We start from the raw sequence: 20,186 nt of genomic DNA on the forward strand, positions 1-20,186 counted from the left end.
GGAGAGGGCTAGGCAAACACCAATGTCAGCGTTGGTTTTGGGAGTTGACAGCTGAAACAGTTTGTACTGGTCCACTTTGAGGCTTTCTCTCAAATAAGCCTAAAGAGAAATCAAATTCATAACGAATAACATGCTGGGAAGACCATTTGAAGGTGTAAACAGTGGTGGAAAACAGGTGATGTGCCATACAGGATGCACTTCTCACACCCAGAATGGTGGTGTAGCATTGGGCCAGTACCTCTTGTTTATTTTATAATTCAAATGTCTGTTGTTCCTTTTAAATATATTTATTGTGTACTTCTGAAATATAATTTTGATCATTCAAGATAAAGGGAAAAAAGATGCTGTAATATACTGTGGCTGCCTGAATGGCTAAGAGTGGCTGTGCCAACAGGAAAATGATGGAAGGATCAAGAAATGACTACTAAATAGAATATCCCAGCTGTCCCAAGCACTGAGACTGTAGTATATGATAGTTAGAGGCAAAAACTCTGTGTATTTTAGAAAAGCACAGAACATAAAAGATGTAGCACTTAAATGTATAAAATATAAGGTTAATACATGCATTTCTAAGAGATGTCTTATCTTTCCTTCTATTGATTCTCATTTGAGAATGGAAAGGAAAGCTGTAGTCAGGTTCCCAGCTCTGAAGTGATTGCCCTGAGGAATACCCAGTTTTTCCTGCTGTGTTGTCTGCGTGGGGTTGCCCTGCTCTGTCCTCATCTATTGCCAACCTGATAGAGATGCCATAAAGAAGGTGGGTGAGGAGGAGTTATGACTGTCTCTGTCACTCTACCATTGTACTGCACTGAGATTTTTTTCTTTAAGCTGGTGAGGTTGCTACTGTATAACATACTGCAAATTCTCATAGGAAAAAAACCCCATCAAAGTACTGATATCTTTTCTAGTTTCAAAACATTTCTTTGGGGTAGAGGGCAAGACACTTGTCAAGCATCTATTTGTGGTGAATTAAGTAGCATCAACAACAAAGTGAGAAGAACATAAGGACTGAATAAAATACATTTTCCCCAGAAAGCTGCTATTTGCAAAGTAAACTCCTTTGATGATTTGAATACAGAATCTCCTTTTAAAACTTTGCTGTGTTTGATAAAGAAATTGAGGAATTCCACTGGGGAAACTTGAGATCATTGTCAGGAACCATATATAAAATAGAAAACAAAGATCCTGAAAACTCTAAACGTGTTTGGCTTTTGTGTGCAAAAAGCAGGCTAAAGGAGAGCATGTGGATAGCATTCTTTGCCACGTCTGATGTACGTAATGCTGAAACGGTTGGGAATGTTTTCACAGTTTGTCATGTTATTATAGGAGTGAATTTAGAAAAGAATCTAAAACACTTGCGTCTGATGGTCAAGTTTCAAAAATTGTATTTTAAAATTTATCTAGTAATGTAAATTCTTCTTTCCATGGCAACAGGATCTTATCATTACCGATAAATATCTTGATTAAAAGATACAGTAAAGCATTGTTGCTGAAATTGATTTTATGTACAATAATGAGGATGGCTTGAACAATATAAATATTTCTGCGGGTTGAAAAGGATGGCAAACTTTCACCACCAAAATTTAGGGGAAATGACTTTTTTTTTATTTTTGCAAATTTTTCTTTCTTTTGACTGAACTACTTTCACACTGTTTTCAAATGGCATGAAATTCAGAAATTCTTAATCTTTTATTGCTGGTCAAAGAAAAACAAGCAACCCTTAAAATTAAGGGGATGTGAGTCAAAATGGAAAGCGTTTGCTGGTTATATCTTACGGAGTAATAAATTTTTTCAAGGTTTTGCCTGTTGTACCTGTAAGGCAAGACATGTTTGAAAGAAGTTGTGTTCCCATGGTTGCTTTTTCTATCTGGATAAAACTAGATTTACCAAAAAATTCATCCTCATGTATTTACTTGAAAGTTTTAAATGGGTAAAAATTCAGTAAGCCTATCCTGATGAATAACAAAAAAAAGTAGTATTTTAATGACACCTGCTGAGGCAGACCTATTAATTAGCCTTCTTGGTTACAGCATGATAGTGATGCAGAAAGTACGGAGATACTTTGTCTTTTCTTTCCCCTTGGCATTTGCAGAAAAAGGAGCACTTTGTGCACCTTTTCTCAAGGAAGCTTGCAAGCACAGACATTGTTTTTAACATAATAATAAATAGAATTATGCCTTTTTTTCCTGTATATTGCTGGAAAACAGCATTGAAGATTATATTATTGTCAAACAGATCGTCATATGAAAATTCTTTATTTCCCCTTGTCGTACACAATTTGAATGAGTATTCTGGTTACTCCAGTTATTCTTCCTTAGCTGTTTTCTGAATATTTAATGCTGAATATAATGTTTTCTGGAAATTGCACATACAATTGATAGGCTCCTCCTCTTCCTGTTATAAAGCATAGTTCTTGTGCATAGGCTTTACTGCAATATTAGGCAATTTGGAAGTTTAGCTGCTTATTATGGAGCATCTACTTTAGTAGATGGGCAAGGCTCTCGAAGCTCAAGGTGAGGTACTTGCAATTAGGGGAAGAAATCCAATGTCATCTTTTGTTGTGTTAAAAACCTTAGTAATGATTAAATGTTACCAATTCCACTCAGTCATTAAAATTTTTTTAATTGGAAGATGGCCACTCTGATGGACTTTAAACTTTTTAAAAAATACTTCAAAGAAAAATTGAAATCTTTTATGAGGTAGAGAAAAAATTACCCCGAAAAGCAGATTTAATTTATAATTTTTCATAAAAGGTGCATAGTTCTTCCACCAGAGAGCTGTTAAGAGTTTATTTGATTACAGGATTATCCTGGCCACAACCCCCTTTTTGCTTGTATTTTCCTTTGGGAGGCTGTCGCTGCAAGAGGTGGTTGCCTTCCCGCGTGCTTGGTAGCCACCTTAGTGCAGGATGCCCTTCCGTGCCAGGCCAGGCCCGCTCCCACTGCCCGTGGTGGTGTGTCCCAGTGGCTTTGCGCTTACCGCAGTGCGATGGAAGTGGAAAATCTCGGGGTAAGGCAGGCCCCCACACTGGGATTCAGGACGGTTTTCCCTGGCCCGCGTAAAGATGTATTTGGTAGTCATCCAAAAGCTGCTGCTGCGTGTTTAGCTGGATAGCTGTGGTCTCTGCTCTTGTAAATCTACAAGGATTTTCCAGACAACTGGGAAGGGATGAGTGGGAAGGATATCCAGCATGTGGTTCTGCAGAGAAGCAGCCAGCACTTCATTTTGAGATGGTCAGTCTATATGTATAACCTCCTTAGTGGGTCAGTTGCAAAGTGTCCAAATATATGTGCAAGGAAAAGATCCTTTCTGTGCAGCAAGATACAGCTTTTCCCTTCTTAGTTGCAGAAATCTCTTAGATTTTGCTTGATGAATTGTGTGATCGAAGAACATGGTTTATAATCCCAAATTCCAGATCTTGGGTCATGTTACCCTCTTCAAAAGGGACGGAATATTTGAAGGTGTGCTTTTTTTTGAAAGGTGATTAGGAATTTGCATTCTGTGGTCTGTCCAGGTGCTACCATGTTTTTAAAAATTTCTACCCTAAAGCTACAAAGTCTAAAGAATTGGTGTAACACATCCATTATCTTGGAAAGCAAGAGTAATTTTATCAATTTATTTTCTAATCTGACAAGAAAATAAATCCTTTATTGAAATGGATTCCATATATATCATGTTTAACAGATCTTCTGTAAAGAAATCCTTGTTGTAGCAGATTACTGAATAATTAAGAAGATTCTGAGATGGATGTGGGTAGAATATATAGGTGAATATTTTAAGTGTTGGATAGGAACCAGAACTGCTGTCCTGGACAGATATGAATGGTAAAAGCAAAGCTGTCAGTTCATATCACTGGAGTTAACACTGGGTAAGATGATGAGAATGATTTTCCTGTAAAGATCAAACATGTGGAAATTAATAAAACCCCCAGCAATCGTAGATTCTTTTTTATTTATACATCTCTTATTCTTCAAGAAAAGGAAAGGTGGAGAGTGTTCACTGATGGGGATGGTGAGGTGTATTCGCTTTGCTTGTCTTGTTTACCTTGTTTAATTTTTGATTTATGGTCTCATTTGGGAAGTTGTATTTTTCTGTGTCTTGTCTTAAGGCTGATACTTGCTGAGTAAATGTGAATGAAAGAAAATTCACAGGCTGTGACCACACAACCAAGTCTTGCATGCTGAATGGGCGGTTGTTTGTTGTGCTTGCCTGCAGTACTGCTTTGTTCTGCTGCAGTGATGTTAGGCCTGCCATACTATCGTGATGACTTCCTCTGCTGAGCCTAGACCAGGTGCATCATCTGTGCTTAATAAGGTCTATTCATGGTGCTTGACTGACTTTAACAGCAGGTGCTGAAGTTTTCTCTTACTGGGGATGTTCTGGCTTTTGATTCAACCTTTACCAAATGTTCCTTCCTTAGGGCAGAATTATCCAGTTCTTTGGTTCAGTTACCATTACTGCTGGCATATTTGCCTTTGAGCTGGGGGCAGTGCAAAATAGGCTCTAGCCTTAAACACATCATCAACTCACTGTACCCATGACTGCATTTGGCTTGAGTGATGTTTGCTGATTGTTGCTTGGTTATTTGCTCTAATGAATGCTCTTTCTTCCATGGTCAAGTGCAGAAGACTCCAATGTGAGATAATTATGGCTATGCAGCGTTATCTGTAGGGCTTTAGCACGGAAATTTTGCCTCTCAAATGCACGCATCCTATGACTGCCTGAGAGCTACGGATGGTAGGACTTTGCAGTCACCTGACTGGGAAGGTAATTTTTGTATCTAACTTATGAATGTTTGTATCTTGAACTTTGTAAGGTGGAACAAGTTGAGATGAGATGTCAGTGCTAAGCAGAGAAATCATTGGGACTGTGAGGAAAAAAACTCAGGACATCTTGTGCCTTTTCTGTTTGGTGGTGATGATAGTACCCCTCTGTTGTTACAGCACTTGACTTACATGTTCCTCGGGACTTCTGGAAGCAGTAAGAGAAGGTGCTGACAAGGGTGATGGTAGCTGGCCTTACACCAGCGCATTGCTACAGTTAAGTGGTGTGGGGGAAAGTTACTTGAGGATTGCAAGGAGACAGTGGGAAATCAGAGAGGAGAGTGGTGTATTTGCAGAGCAACCTGCTGAGGATTGAAACCTGAGGGAGAAATTCTGGAACAGTGTGGTTTGTCCTGGTGGATGATGACAGGTGCTTGAGCACTGAGTATCCTAGCCAAAGACAGTTGATTTTAAACACTGCCATGAAGTGGTGGAGTAAAGACAGCGTACATGCCTCTTGATGTGTTCCATGATTTTATGCTGGGACCATATATCCTACAGTATTCCTGGGGTCAGTGTGTGTGGGTAAGATCCCACTCTTAACACATGAGGGAAGGACATGGGAAAATTCCTGAGACTTGAACAGAAGAGCATGCACTTATTTGCTCTATATAATTTTCAAATAAATTGCCACCCTAAAGAGTCTTGCCTGAGTCTGCCTCAATTTGTCTTGGCCAAGGGTGTCCAGCTACCCAAAGCCTAGTGTATGTCTCATTAATGTTATTCAAGAAGAGTGATGGAAGGATGACAGTAGGAAGCAATTTGTCTGCATTGCTGAGGGATTGTGAAATGCTGTAAAGTAAGTTAGAAGGGGTGAACAGGAGAAAAAGCCAGTATAGTGCAGACAGAAACTGAAAATTGGATGATGGGACTTACCAGTAAGAGACAGCAAATTATTTCCTGAAGAACTGTATGCTCACTATATATAGCAGAGAAAAACTAGCTGCAAGCGTGGAAGGGTGCAGTGAGACTGCAAAGTCATTAAGTCGAGTTTCCAGCAACGCCGGTGTGTAGCAGGGTCTGTTCAGCAGGGTCAGAGCGGGCTTGTTGGAGGCAGAGCTTCACCAGAGGTGGGCACTGGAACTGGGTCCCTGGCTTAAACGTCCAGTGACTGAATGGTCAGCAGTGGAGTTTCTGGACTCAACCTTTCTAATATGAGGTGCCTGTACCTAAACTTAGGGACTGATATTGCATCTCAGAAATGATTTTTTGCTTTCAGTGTGCTCTTGCAGCTTGTTGACCTACTGTACCTCTGTGGGCCACATGCAGGTAATTCTGCCTATGGTTTGACATTGGCTGCAATGTCCTCATATGCATCATTAGTACAGGCTTTGCATAGAAATGATGTGGCATCTGAAGTCCTTTTCTTGTTGTGCTGTCCTCTGTATTGCTCTGTTAATAATCTTATTGGTGCTTTTTGAAACCTGCAATTACAGTGAACTCTGTGATCGATGGGAAGCAGCATTAAAGGATTAATGAGTTGAACTGAGTATTTTGCGGTTCCTTGAAGTGTCAACATCAGCATGCAACAGCACACTGCTGATTAGCTTGATTCAGTCTTTGGCAGCCAGCACAAGGCATTATCCTGAGATGGTGTGCACTTCAACCACTGCAGAAGGACTCACTGTCAGAGTTAGGGTAACACAGGATTTAGAAATAAATTAAACCTCTTTAAAATTGGGACCATGTGGCTACATGCTTTGCAGGTGTAAATTGACATGTATGAAGGCTCAAATCAAATGTGCTCTTGGTTTTTGCCTTACAGAGTGGAAGTGGTCATTCTGATTCAGTGGCAATCTTGTGCTTTTGAGAGCCAATGCTCAGAAAATACTTTTAGAACCTACTAGAATTGAATAGGATGTTTAATTTTTAATATACTTGCTCTTCAGATGTCCTGGCTGCCTTTCCTTATCCATGTACTTTCCTTTAAAAAAAAAAAATTAATTACTCTGTGTGTATATATACAGACACATATACATGCATGTGTATCTGCACACTCCAATATTGAGGACCAGAACATGTGCAGCTTTCATAAACCCTCTGCTCTCTTTGATGTGGGTCCTGAATGTAATTACTTCAAGTGGCCTCTGCCTGTGTGGTTACGTTAACATTGCATGCCCTGTCAGACACCTTCTCTGTCTCAAATCAATACATGGTCTAGAGTTCTGACAAGTGTGGTCTAATTTAGTTAATGCTGTAGCTGCACTTGCTTGCTCCCAAGTGCTTTCCTTGTATCTTTTGAAAAAATATGCTGTCAAAGAGACTATTCCAGAACAAAAAAGTGTCAGCCAAAATGTTGCATGTGATCCCATGATCCCTGTGCTTGGGATATCTTGGTTTTACAAAGGGTTATGTGATAGGACCCAGTGAGGTTAGTAGGGCTGCGTGCATGAGAAAAGATTACTTTCAAGAATCACAGCTTTCTGTGTCAGAGCCCAGTTTTCTTTTTTGCTCATAAGAACAGTTGCCAGAGTGGTCAGCTTAGGGCTGTTGGAGCAGTTCTCTGAGTATCTGCTTTCAGTGACCAGCCCCTATTAAATCAAAGCCCTCCATTCTGAAAGCCCCTTGAACCTTGAAAATCTCTACTTTGAAATAAAGTTGGAGGTGAATTATATATGTAGCATTTTGAAATGTACTAAGACAAGCTCTTTGCTCAGCACCTGTAATTACAGTGTTCTGATCCTGAATAGAGGGTTTTAAAGGAAGATCACATTCAAAGCTGCTCATTAATTATGTTAGTGAGTGTCAGACCTTCTTATAAAGGAAAAAGTGCATTCTTCCTTGGCTGAAATGCAAATACAATAGAGATCATGCCCCTTCTCAAGGAAGGATTATTTAACACTAGAATGATGTTTGTGCCTACTAATTAAAAGTTAATAAATCTGTAAAAAGTGGGATTTCTAAGCCAGATTTTAATCAGTTTGCCATTGTTACTTGTGGCTGAGGTCTCTGGGTGAGGCACCCAGAAAGCCTTGCTATGTGTCCTTGTCTTCCCCAGTTAACCTTTAGACTGGGTAGAGTTGTTAATGTGCTGTTTCTGTGATGCCAGTCTCATTCATACAGGGACTAAGAGGCCACCAAAGGCTTAGTATTTATATATTTTATTCAGAATTAAAAAAAAAAATTAAAAGTTTTTTTTAATGAATTCCAAGTTCTTTATGCTTACGCATATGTTTCTAGTATGGGCATAGAAATACATTGAGTGCGAGTCAGCTCTTGCAGCTCAGACAGTGCCTCTTTTGTCATGTTGAAGCACAAAATGTTACTCAGATTCTTAATGCACTTGACCTCAGTTACATCTAGATGATGTATCACTGACTGAAAAAGCTGTTAAAGGAACCTTTTAACATTGCCGAGTTAAATGGCTCATTTCAGGAAATACTGGAATAAAGGGTGTTTGTGCAGTCTTTGTGGCAGCCTTCTGCATACGTATTATAAAGCAGTCTTTAATTATGGGATCACATTATTACTTGTTTCCACAGAACTCCTGCCTCATTAAGTGTATGTTAGGGATATTACTCCATTTGGGAACAGCCACCTAGTGTTTTCATTTTTCTCCTGTATTTTCAGTGCGTGTCTTTGTTCTTTTTGTTTTCTGCAAACTGTATAAGACTGTTCTGAAAAGACTGACTTTTCCGTATCAGTCATTCTTACATTATTTTGGTGTGTCACATGTTTATGAATTTGCATTTCGGAACCCTGCGGTGAAATGGAGGTGCACTCACACTGTAGAGGTGGAACAAACTTCTGAAGTCCAAGTAGCCCTACTTGTGGGTGTCCAGTGGAAGCTGCTCAGGTTCACTGTGGCGTCAGCAACACTCTGGTCTGACCCTGTGTGAGCAATTTGGGCACAGAGATGCAGGTGGGAGAGCAGACCCTGGGCAGAGGTTGGAAAAGAAACAGTTGTCTAGAACATCCCAGTTTGACTCTGAGGCCATCCTCCTCACATCTGCACACTCCTTTCCCCATCCTCAGTCCTTGCTTTATTACGTGCCTTTGAGTTGTGGTGTCAGAGAGAGCTGTCCTCCTTTGCTTCATCCCTGGAGTAGCTTTGATTTCTGCAAGACTGAGGAGCAGGTCCTATGGAAAGACACCAGGATCTTATAATTAAAATCTCTGCATCAGGAATCTGGAGTTTAAACTGCTCAGAAAAGTTAATTCTTTAACTTTTTTTCTTATCTAGAATGGCAGAGTCTTTTTAGATTATTCAAGATTCATATTTACCAAATCAGCCCATTTGAGTGTTTCAGATCTTTAAGGTTACCACAGACTGAACTGATTCATTATCTAATTAAGAAATATGCTTCCCAAGTAATCCTTCATGTGTGTGACACTTGGAAACTCCAGAAGAACTCTCATTGATGTCTTATATGAATACTTTAGATTGAACTTGATTTTTAGAAATAAGTGTCATTTGGCTGCTTTTTTTTTTTTTTTTTTCCCTCTGTATTATTGAAGCTTTGCATTATATTATTCTTTGACTTGCTGGTTGTTGAAAGGAAGTTACCTATGGCAGTAGTTGAGGTTTTTTTCGACTATAAACCCTTAACTAGGGCTGCTTATGGGCTTTTCAAAGTTGTGTAGCTGCTGTGAGCCTGTTAATGAGTACCCTTAGCATCAGCTGAGGCTGTGTGACAGATGTCATCTGAATTGAGGTCTATGTGTGTTTTCAAAGATTTTCTTGGGAACTTGCAGTACATAATGTAATGTCTCTGTGCCTCAGTTACCCTTCTGTACTGGGATAACTAATCCTTTGCCTTATAGAAGAATTGGGAAAGTTAAGGTTGTAGACTGGGAGGTTAAAATAATAGCAGTCTGCAAGACAGAGGGAGGCTCTTCATTTAATGCTTCCTCTTGAAAAGTTGTGATTGGCAGGGCTGAGTGTGTAATCTGGTTGGCAAGTGGTGGTCAGTGGTGAAGCTCTGATTGACTTTGTGGTCTCGGGACCAGATGTGAGAGTAACAGGAGAAACACTTAAGGATTTGGTTTAGGGAGAGAATGGGAACACGTAGATTCTCTGGCAGCAGAAGAAAGCAAAGATACTTTTCAAACATCTTTTCATCACTGCAGAGAAAGCAACAACTCATGTTGTGGTTCCCCAAGACATGCGTCCAAGATGGAGCCTTAGCTACTATGAATCAGTGGCATTCCCTGGCATTTTGGTAGAGCTGTGCTGATCTGTCCTAGCTAGGAGTCAGGCTTTTGAGTATGAAACTTCATGGAAGAAGAAAAAGTTTCAGGCAATTCTTTCCTTGCAGAAAGCTTCCAACCATGTTATCTCTTACAGTGTTGATGCCAATAAATTGAAAATTGGCTAAGCAGGTAATAAAAAGATGTGGTTTAATTCTCCTTGCAACTGTATAGGTCCTGGATAAAGTCCCTAGAAATCAGAATTGCTATGAGGAAGATATTGCCTGTGAATAAGAATAGGAAGCAGTTCAGAATTTGCAGGTTCGTACTAACAGAAGTGCCTTGTCATGAGAGGATGAAAAATTTACTTGAAAAGGAGCAGTGTTAGAGCAACACTGAGTTGCTCTTGAAAATAAATATTTTTTTTTTTATTACATATTTTCTTGCACTGTTGGTACCCTTGCAGAGCGTTGAGTTGCACCTTTGAAAATGTGTTTAAGCATTAAAAAATGGCAAAAGGATAACGGGATCAGTCAAAGAACCGAACAGAATCTTTGAGGTTCTGTCACTGCAGAAGTACTGACAGTGCACAGTGTACTTTTCGGTGTGAATTCCTGTCCCTGAAACTGGGAGATTAAAGTTGAAAGGCTGTGTGCTCTGTACAGCTCCTGGGAAACTAGGCTCTCAGCTTCCATTAACGATATTGAAAGTGTATCTGCTCCTTTTTTGCACAGCAGGGAAGATGCCCCACAAGATCTGTTATGTTACTCCCTCTTCAGCTCTGAGCCATAGATCATTTTTCGTATGTAAACAATCTAAAATATTGTGGGGTTTTTAGAACTCATTAAACTTTTCATTTCATGAAATATGGTAAGAGATGCTATCAAAAGTACCATAGCAGATGAGGAACAGTCTTACTCCAATTAGAGATAAAGTGGGCTTTGAAATTTCTGTCTTTTTAAAGAAACGAACATTCATTTGTTCTTTCTTCACACAGACCACTGTGAGCAGGCTGCAGTGGTAGGCTTCAAATAGGAACCTGAGTTCAAAATGTGAATTGGCCTAGTGTATTTTCAGGGATGAGGCCTTCAGAGTATATCCACAGACCCTGCTGCTCAGCTTCATCACATGCAGGCAGGCAAACAACCAAAAATCTTGGGCTGTCCATTGTCTGCAGTGGGCAGATCAAATAAAAGTAAATGCACAAGGCTGTAAGGAATTGCAAGAGATACGATGCAGACCTTGGTTGTGGAGGCAAGTTCCCTGAGATATCCCTGTCCTGTTTACCTGGTTCTTTGTGACTCTCCAGCGAAGGTGGTGTACAGCTTCAGTGGGTGCCTAACTTTAGTTAGATTAGCCTAAATCTCCTTTGTAAGTCTTTCAGACATGTTGAACAACTGCTAGTGTTACACTTTGGAGGATTATCTCCTGTGTTAAGGCATGTCTGTGTTGCAGGCAACAGTTAACAGTACTAGGTTGATGGCTCTGACAGAAGAGCTCTGGAAAATCTGACTGTGGAAGCTGAATATCCAGTTGTTTACTTGGCTTTTCTGTGGGGTGTGACTCCCTCCACCTAAGACTCAGCACAGCAGAGAGAAATGTGGGTTTTCACTCCAGCCTTTCCTGTACAAAGTCGTGTACCTGGGCTCAGCCTGTTGGGCTTCAACTAAGATGTTGGTAGATGAAGCTGTGTGCTAAAATGGTTCTTTTTGCTGCCTCTGCAGCAGTATTACTACAGCACTTTGCATCATTGACTTTCATGGTGTCAATTTTGGACATAATGAAATACTTCTAAACTCTCTCGGGTCAGTGCTTCTTCTGGCTAGTCACACAAAATATTGCAAAGAAGTGAGCCTCAGACTGACCCCTCTGAGAACTCATTCAAACCCCTGAAGAGTATAGCATGTCTGTGCTGCCTTTTTTCCAGTAAATATGCTATACTGTAACAGAAAACTAGATCAGACCGGTTTGTCTTGGCTGTTTCTTTACAGAAGCAGATTTGCTGATTGTGATCATCTAACCATCTTCCGGGTATTTATAATTGATTAACAATTTGTTTCAGGAATCTGAGTTAGATTGACAGGTCTCTAGTTCCCTGTGTGGTCGTCATCCTCTTTCCTTTTTATGGTGGTCCTGGGCACCTTCAGGCAGCGTTTTAGGACTTCCCTCATCTCCTGTGAGTTCACAGTGTCAGTGGTTTCATCCATTAGTGTGTGGTTGTTTTGGTTTGGGGTTGGTTCGTTGTTGTTTCTTCTTCACATAATAAAAAAAATAGTTTAATTTCACCTGTTTCAGCTGACTTACCTACATGAGTCTCTTCTTAATATTCTTCAAACGTGTATCTCTGTTTTGGTCAGCACTGCAGTTACTTATGTCCCAGCTTTCTTTTGCCACAGCATAGTTTACCTTTATCTCTATTGCATCTCCAGCACTTCTAGCTTTCCTGCACTCTTTTGGCCTCTCATGAAGTCCTGCTGACCTGTGCAGAGTTGCTTGAAATTTTTTTTTTTTTTTTGAGATTCACTACCCTTAATCTGCTGCACTCATTCCTTCCTTCTATTGGAATAGTCGGTGGTGTCATTTCATGATCACCATTACCCAATCCATCTCCTGCCTTCCGATTTTCAAAGAGTTTCTCCCCTTTAGCCAAACCATCTCCATCTTCTGAAATGAGGTGTACCCAGGGTGTTAGGAGATCTTGATGTGTCCAGCTGTGCCAGTGGATATTTTGGATAAGCACAGCTGTCTTTGTAGCACATGCCCCTCTCTCAGGGCTGGTGTAGGCTGAAAGATGGGAAATACTGGACAACTTCATTTTTGTCTTGCATGTTACAGGAAAACTGTTAGTGAAAGACTTTGCTAAGCATATCTGTTAGTGTGTCTCCTTGCAGGAACACCAACTTCACATAAAAGCTGAGAGCATTAGCAAATGCCACTGTAGTTACAGGAAAGGGGTAGATAAATTATTCAATATAGTCATCTTCTTTAAAAATAACTCCTGATTTTATTAGCCAACAAGTATTCAGAAGACAAAATGCCAACATGTAGCAGTGCTAACTGTGTTTTCTCTGAGTCAAGCAGTTGGCATGGTACTTTATTTATTAGTAGTCTTTTCCTAAATGTGTCCTGGGTGTTCACCACAGGCTTGCATGAGTCAGGGTTGTGATTCTGAATATCTTGAGGTTCCTAAAGCAGAATTAACTGAGTGCAACTGTTTCAGAAAAGTTAACAGGTGTCTGATTGGTGTTTCACAGCCCTATTATCTTGCTAGGAACAAGTCTGTTTCCCTTCTATCATGACCCAAGATATTAGGATTAATCTAAACATTGTGGACCAGACCTTGAAGGTGCTGGAAGTTCTGCTTGCTGAAGATGTCAGGGTTGTGTGCTTGTCCATCGTACACTTATCAGAAGCTTTATAAAAGGGATGCTGCTGGTACATTCCCTACTCATGTCTTGCTTTGGATATGGACTAGGAGTTCCTCAGAGATTAGGAGGTGCTGAATGGGGTCTTGCTCAAGACAGGAATATTATGTATGAGTTGTTACGTGGTTGTGTTTTGCTGACCATTATGAACAGTGCCTGGACAAGCAGCATCTTCCTAAAGAATGCCAAATCTTTGGTGCATGACAGTGCACCTGGGGGTGGGGCCTTAGACAAATCTCATTTAGCAAGTCTAACCGGCTTAGAGTTGATTTCCTTCTCAGACATATGGAATTAACCAAAGATAATAGGGACCACGCCTGGGCAGCATATTGTAAGAACTGACTTTTCATTTTCTGGTATTGGGAGGAAAAAACCAAATAGTTGATCATGAGTCTTCTGCTTTTCTCCTGGTTGTACCTTCATCTTTATCATCAGTTGTGACAGCAGTGTGCAATACAGATTTAGTCTTTTTTTGGTTTCAGAAAGTTGCCCCATGCTTAAAAGCAGGAGGTAAGGACGGCATCCTTGCTTTCTGCTCATGATTCAGCCATTGCCTCATGTGAACTTTGGCAAGACACTGAATCTGCTCTTCACTACCTTTCTGTGAAATGAAACGCTTCATTTCTAAGTTTGATAAAGTCAGAAACAAGACTCCCACTGCTTTCAGTGACAATCCCCATGCTCTTGAGTACAGTGAGACATAGCAAAGTTGACTAGATGTACAAAGTGCTTTTATTCCTGCTAGCATTTAAATCTCCTCACCCATTCCCTGTCAAGCAGTGAACGTCTTATACAGCTTTGTTCAGCTGTGATTTTTGTTGCCCACATTCTGGCAGAAGTTAATTTAGGGTGCATGCTGATTAGGGGTGATAGTACTGGAAAATGGTGTGTTTGCTGGCTGTCAGCTTGAAGCTGAGAAGGGAAGTTTGTCTGGTCTCCCTCCTTCTTGAGCAATTCAATGCAACTCATAAATACCAACAATTTGCACTTTATAGGTACTTCTCCCATGCCCAGCCTTTCCCAGGATTAGCAAAGCAGTAATTAATCCTCATTTATGCTGTTGCGATGATATTACACTCATTGTAAGATGTGGTAGTAACTAGAGCACAAAGTAGTTAAGGATGTGCCCAAGGTCATGCAATAAACAGCTGTAGCACCAGAGAGAATTCTCCTGTGTGACTGCTCAGCGGCACTTCCTTGTTGAAGCTTTTCTGTGGTACATGATATTCAATTTATAGGTCCCATCAGTGTGGCCTGCAGCCTCTTAAGCACATCATTTTTTACTGTGTGGTGTAAGTGTGGGATTCCTGGAAACAAGGAAGCTTTTAGTAAATTAAGTCATATTACATACATTCTTTGTTTGCTGACTCCTTGTACTTTTGGTTGTTGCTGCTACTACCTTTTTGTAAGTTTTGGTAAAACATCCGTAGTGGATCTAAATACATGAAAGGTCTTCTGCCTGCATATCATCTTTCTGTAAAGGGAGAAGGGGTTTAGTTGTTTCTGTGAAACTCTGATCCTGACAGAAACCATCAGTGTAGCCTGTGTTTCAGTGGAACCTGATTTTCTGTGGATATTCAGTTTAGATAAGAACAGGCCTTCTGAAGGCCCAAGCTCTTCAGTGGGACATGGCCTGATGCATATGAAGGGATGTAAGCTATGATGGCAGGAGAGGTCCTAGTCACTGGAAAGGAGAGTTTAGTGTAACTTTGCACACGTTACCTTCCTTCTCTGCTTTTGGTATTTTGCTAATCACATGTTGCAATTCATGAGTGTTTAATTCGTTTAATAAAATGAGAACCTTTGCCCTTTAGTAGCTGCCACTAACTGAGAGCTTTTGCTTTGTTTCAGATTGTGGAAACCTGAGCTAAATAAAATACCCTGTGACTGACAACGTGACAACACCAGAAGGTGGGCTTTCTGTTTTTGTTGGTCTGGAAATGCTGTACATCATGACTTTACTAGGATGGATTGCCTCATGAACCTCTGTGGCTTGTTCGAACAAAACTGGATAGTTTGACAAGGACTCCTCCTATGTCTGCATGTACAAGTGTTTTGTGTCTTGATGGTGTTTTAAGCAAAGAGAATGTGTACGTTTCCTGGGCTGTACAGTGAGGTTGTTTATGGCACAGAGGTGGAAACTTAAGTGAAAATAAAAATGCATTGGGATTTTTGCCAGCTTTTTTGTGCAGGTGTCAGTTTTCTGTAGGAAATGTCATATCGGCAGTACAAGTTGAGCTATCCAAAAGCTGGTGCTGCTGAGTACAGGCACTGCAAGCTGAACCTATGATGTGGCATTTTTCTCTTCTAACACTTCAAATTTAGGGTTCATCATTGCCAAGAATGTTCTCTGCAACATGTGCTGATTACTGGTCTGTCAGTCACCACATGCTCACCATGTTTGAGGGTTCGTTGCTCTGCTTTGTTGAAATGTTTTATTGAAGTTGTTTACGGAATACGCAAATTTGCAACGCAGCACAGATGCAAAGAAATGCTGATCCCTGGATTTCCCACTGCACCCTGGCATTATCTGTTCAGAGGAGGGTTTATGTAATGGGTGCAGACAGCTTTTGGTTATTTAAATGGCTCAAGTGAAAAACAACACAAAGAGCCCCGGTAAATACCGTTTTCACTTTATCCAGTGGTTGTTGCAAGGACAATTATTTGGTTGTTCCTCTTCAGCCAAGAAGAGTGCTGATCCCAGCTTCTTGAAGTTTTCAAGCACCAGATTTATCTGGTGACACTGCACAGCCATGATGAAGTCATAGGTTTAGTTTTGTTATTTCCTGGAGCTGGTTCTTGTCCTTCTTTCAGGGTGAGGAATGGAGTAAAAACTGGGACATATGTTGCCTGCATCTGTGTACTGGGGACAGTTTCTTCTGGCCCAACACTGCTGCTCTTACTGCAGCCCCTCTTTTCTCTCTTAGAGGTTCTTTTCCTACATCTGAAGGCATGAATCTAGTGTCTAGAGTACATGTCCACAGCAGGAGAATGAGCAGCAGTATTTCAGTGCAGAGCGGCAGTATCTGCTGGGTATGTCAGAGTGCAGTGTTTGTCGTCAGCTCTGAAATACTGCGTTATAACTGTGACAGGCTGCAGGGCAGACATACTGTTTGTATTTTCAAGATGCTAAAAAGGAATTGCTGCAGTCATGTAAGCCTTGTCTTGTGTGTTTGTGAAAGCCAGTGAGAGAAACAGGTGAGGTGTGAAAATTTATCAGCAAGCCTCCAGTTGTCAACGTACTTGAGATGAAACTGCCAGGGGTCTTGCTTATGGTATTAATCCTTGTCCAGCAAGAAAGGTCTAGCTTTGATTTCAGTCAGTACAAGACACTTCTTTTAGCTACTGCTTATCAGTCTCTGCATGTCATTGAACATGATTAATTAGTCAAAAAGTTAAATGGTCAGGAAGAGCCAGGCCTTTCAAAGTTGTAATGTCCAGTAAATCTAATGGCAGACAGCGATTTGAAGGTCTGAACTTGAAGTGTAGGCAAAGCTGTTTGGTGGGTGCTCTTTGCAAAGAGCAACAGTGAAGTTGAGGAGAGTTCATTCTGCAATTTAACTCACTGGTGCTAGTCTGAGCTTCAAATGTCTTGATGGCAGGTGTTGAATATGCTGTCTGCTCTTACCAAAAGCTCATCACAAACAGTGATGTGTATAACCAGGAAAGTCAGTGCAGGCTGGTGAGCTCTTGGCTGAAAGTGCTAGGTAAACTCCTGTCTACTCTTAGAAGTGAGTAGTAATCCAATTCTCCCAGTACCCAGAATATGGGTACTTTCAGCTGTGTTTGAGCTGCTCACAATTTGTCATGTGGAGAAGAGTTGTTCTTGTATAAATGGAGAGCAAAAAAGCTTCTTGTAATTAAATAATCAGTTGCCTAAATCCCATTTTAGTAAGCTGATCAAACAGTGAGTGCAGGCTGCAGGAGCAGCCCCAGACCAAGACTGAATAAACACTTTAAACTTTGAATTGTGTTAGTTCCTCCATCTGATAATGTTCTCCTTCCCTCTTCTCCTGTGTGAATCTAAGGCATGTTCAGATCACCTGACTTTTCCCAGCACACTAAATGTTCAGCTCTCCCTTTTGTCATGATAGCTTTCCTTAGAACCATCACTTAATCTAGTACACAACCCATTTAATAGCACAGAAGAAATCTTCACGCATTTCTTGGTCTGACTCTTGCATCACTTTCTGGACTCCCCCAAAGTACCCTCACCCTTCTTCCTCATCACATAGCAGTTGTGTATCTTGCACAAAGGAATGAAAGCAAGACCATTTGTCTCAGACCTGTCTCTGCAAGCTCAGGCATATATTGAACCTAAATATTACCTAATTTTTCACACTTGCAGGGCAATAAAACCCAAATCCTCAAACAAAACATGAAATGTAAGCACAGCAGTTGTGTTTTACTGAAAATCTGAAAAAAAACAAAACTTATTTTTAAATCTTATCAGCGTATTTCACAGGAAGAACATGTGTGTGTGCAGGAAATAGTTCTCAGACCTGTAATAATTCATGGTGAATTTCAGTGTGGTATGAACAAAAAAATTGAGAGAATTTTATCAAAAGCCCAAAGATCTGTATTGCCTAGCTTAACATTAGGCCCTTGTGTGTGGCTACTGCTTGCAAGAAGTGTGCTTGCCCTGCTCTCCTCCTGCGGAGAGCAGAGTCTGTAGATGGGCACCTCAGGAGGGCTCTGCAGATCATGTGTGGTTGAGCCATTTTCTGGAGAACCTTTCTTTCCATTGAATCTAGAAAAAGCTTTTGGTTTTTGGACACCTGTTCTCTGTCGAATGTGAGGTATGAAGAAACTGAGTGAGCTTACAAGCCCTGTAAACAGACAGATCTAGCTGAGCATTTACGTCTATACTGTTAAAAGAGTGATAGGAGAACTGTGATCACCACTTATACTATGGAGTCTTTTGTGCTTCTGTCTTTAAAATTGCTGCTCTTTTGGGCTGTTTATCTTGTAAAAGTGGTCTGCTATAGCACAGAAAATAAAATTACTGTAATGAAACACCTGATCTCTTGGAGAAATCTAAGTGTCGTGGCACCACGGTGTACTGGCTTTCTAGTTCCCAGTGAAAGATTATGCACATCAAGTTGTTTTCTGGAGCTGCTGACATATACTCATCATTACCAGTCTCTCCTACTCTGCTGCTAGAAACAGAAAGTGTGAAGGGATTCAGCAATGCTAAGAGCTCCCACACCAGAGGTTCCTGAGGAGAGTGATGCCACGTGTGTGGTACAGGGGAGTGAGGACATTCCACATGACCAAACATCAAGGATGTTATCCTTAGGCCTGCTCCTTTCTCTGTTACAGACTTCCTGTGTGACATTCTTCTCTTTGTGCTAAAGTAAAAAAAGAAAAGAGAAAGCCAGACCCGCTTCCCTGTTGAAGGCATGGATATCAGTCACATCCAGCATCCTCTGGTTTGATGCTAAGGACTGGTAGATACCAAGGGAGTGCTCTCTCATGTAAGGCAGAAGCTATTTCGACTGAGCCTTGGCTGTTCACGTTGAAGTCAAAAGGACCTTGAGCTTACAAAAAAAAAAACCAACCCAGTTGATTAGAAGTGTTCCTTGTATTGTTGTTCCAAGGGCTCCTCTCATAAGGAGCACTCCAGTGCATGGAGCAGAGAGAGGGAGAGTTTCTCCATCTAGAGATCTCATGTGGTGTTTGCCCTGAGCAACGCTTTGCTGGGATGTGCAGCGCACTGCCTTGCAGTCTCAGTAGGCAATCCTGTTAGCCCTGGGCAGCAGGAGGGCTGTGGTCTGGCCAGTATGCTGAAGAGTTAGAAAAACACATGTCCTGGGCTGCATCCAGCAGTTTAGGGTGGAGGACGTCAAACTGCGATGTTAACCGGCTCTGTCTTGTGGACCGAGAGCACGCCTGGCAGACCTGTGTGATGCTCCTTGTGTTTGAACGTGGAAAAGTGGGAAGGCTGCTGGTGTGACACCTTCTTTCCCAGAAGCCTATGGGTAGGATGGAGACCAGGGAAGGCCGTCTGCCCTAGGTCCTGTGCCAGGGAGGAAATGAAGTGGGAGGTGTTGAATGAAGGTTGTGGCTGTAGTATCTTTTCTCCAGTAGTGCAGGCAAACCAGCTGGCACCCATATGACTCTGAACCAGCTATGCTTGCAGTATTAAGTCTAATGGACCAGATTTCTAATTGGCATGGCTCTACTGAGGACAGCACGAGTATGTCAATACTGCACAGCAGCAGAACCGGGTTGTTGTTTTTGTTCTCTTTCAGGTGCATCTGGGCATTCAGACTACATGTCCAAACCCCACTTGCTCAAATAATTCAAAGCCTGAGATTATGAATATACAGAAATAGGTGCTCTTTTTAAGGGCCACTTTGCTTTTCATTGTCTGAGATTACATATAATGTATAAAGGCGCAGAGTTTAAAAAGCAGCAGTTTTCTGAGTGATAGCAAATGCTTGAGTTAATGTTCTACCAAACACCAGATGTGAAACCCAGAGGCAGGGCCAGAAAAATATTTATTGAGGGAGTATCTGAGGAAGTTGTTCTTATTGACGCCAGCAGCTCCCGAGTGCTAGTTAGTTAACCAAGTAAGTGTTTGTGGGGTTTTTTTAATGACTAATTCCATTGCCAGCAATGTCTTCAGGAAAAAAAACAGCAAATGGAAGGAACAGGTGGTACACAACTTTTTTAAAAGGAAACAACATATTGTAGAACTGCAAGCGTCTGCTTCTACTTAATGCTCAGTCTTCAAACACTCTGTGATGCAGTTCATTTATGTGAAATAAATGACTAGACCAGCCAGTAGGCCCTTAGAATACTT

The 20,186-nt window shown here is 41.0% G+C and overlaps 1 protein-coding gene across 19 annotated transcripts in view; it reads left to right on the plus strand.

Moving 5' to 3' along the window:
* MAP2 (microtubule associated protein 2) overlaps positions 1–20,186 on the plus strand; it is a 242,021-nt gene that overhangs the window by 38,471 nt on the left and 183,364 nt on the right. For all 19 annotated transcript variants that reach the window (XM_074829675.1, XM_074829674.1, XM_074829688.1 and 16 more), the window contains exon 2: positions 15,230–15,289. The gene's annotated coding sequence lies outside the window, so the exon portion shown is untranslated. The remainder of the gene's footprint in view (positions 1–15,229; positions 15,290–20,186) is intronic.

Source organism: Strix aluco, chromosome 6 (assembly GCF_031877795.1).
Source record: "Strix aluco isolate bStrAlu1 chromosome 6, bStrAlu1.hap1, whole genome shotgun sequence".
NCBI classification, from domain to species: domain Eukaryota; kingdom Metazoa; phylum Chordata; class Aves; order Strigiformes; family Strigidae; genus Strix; species Strix aluco.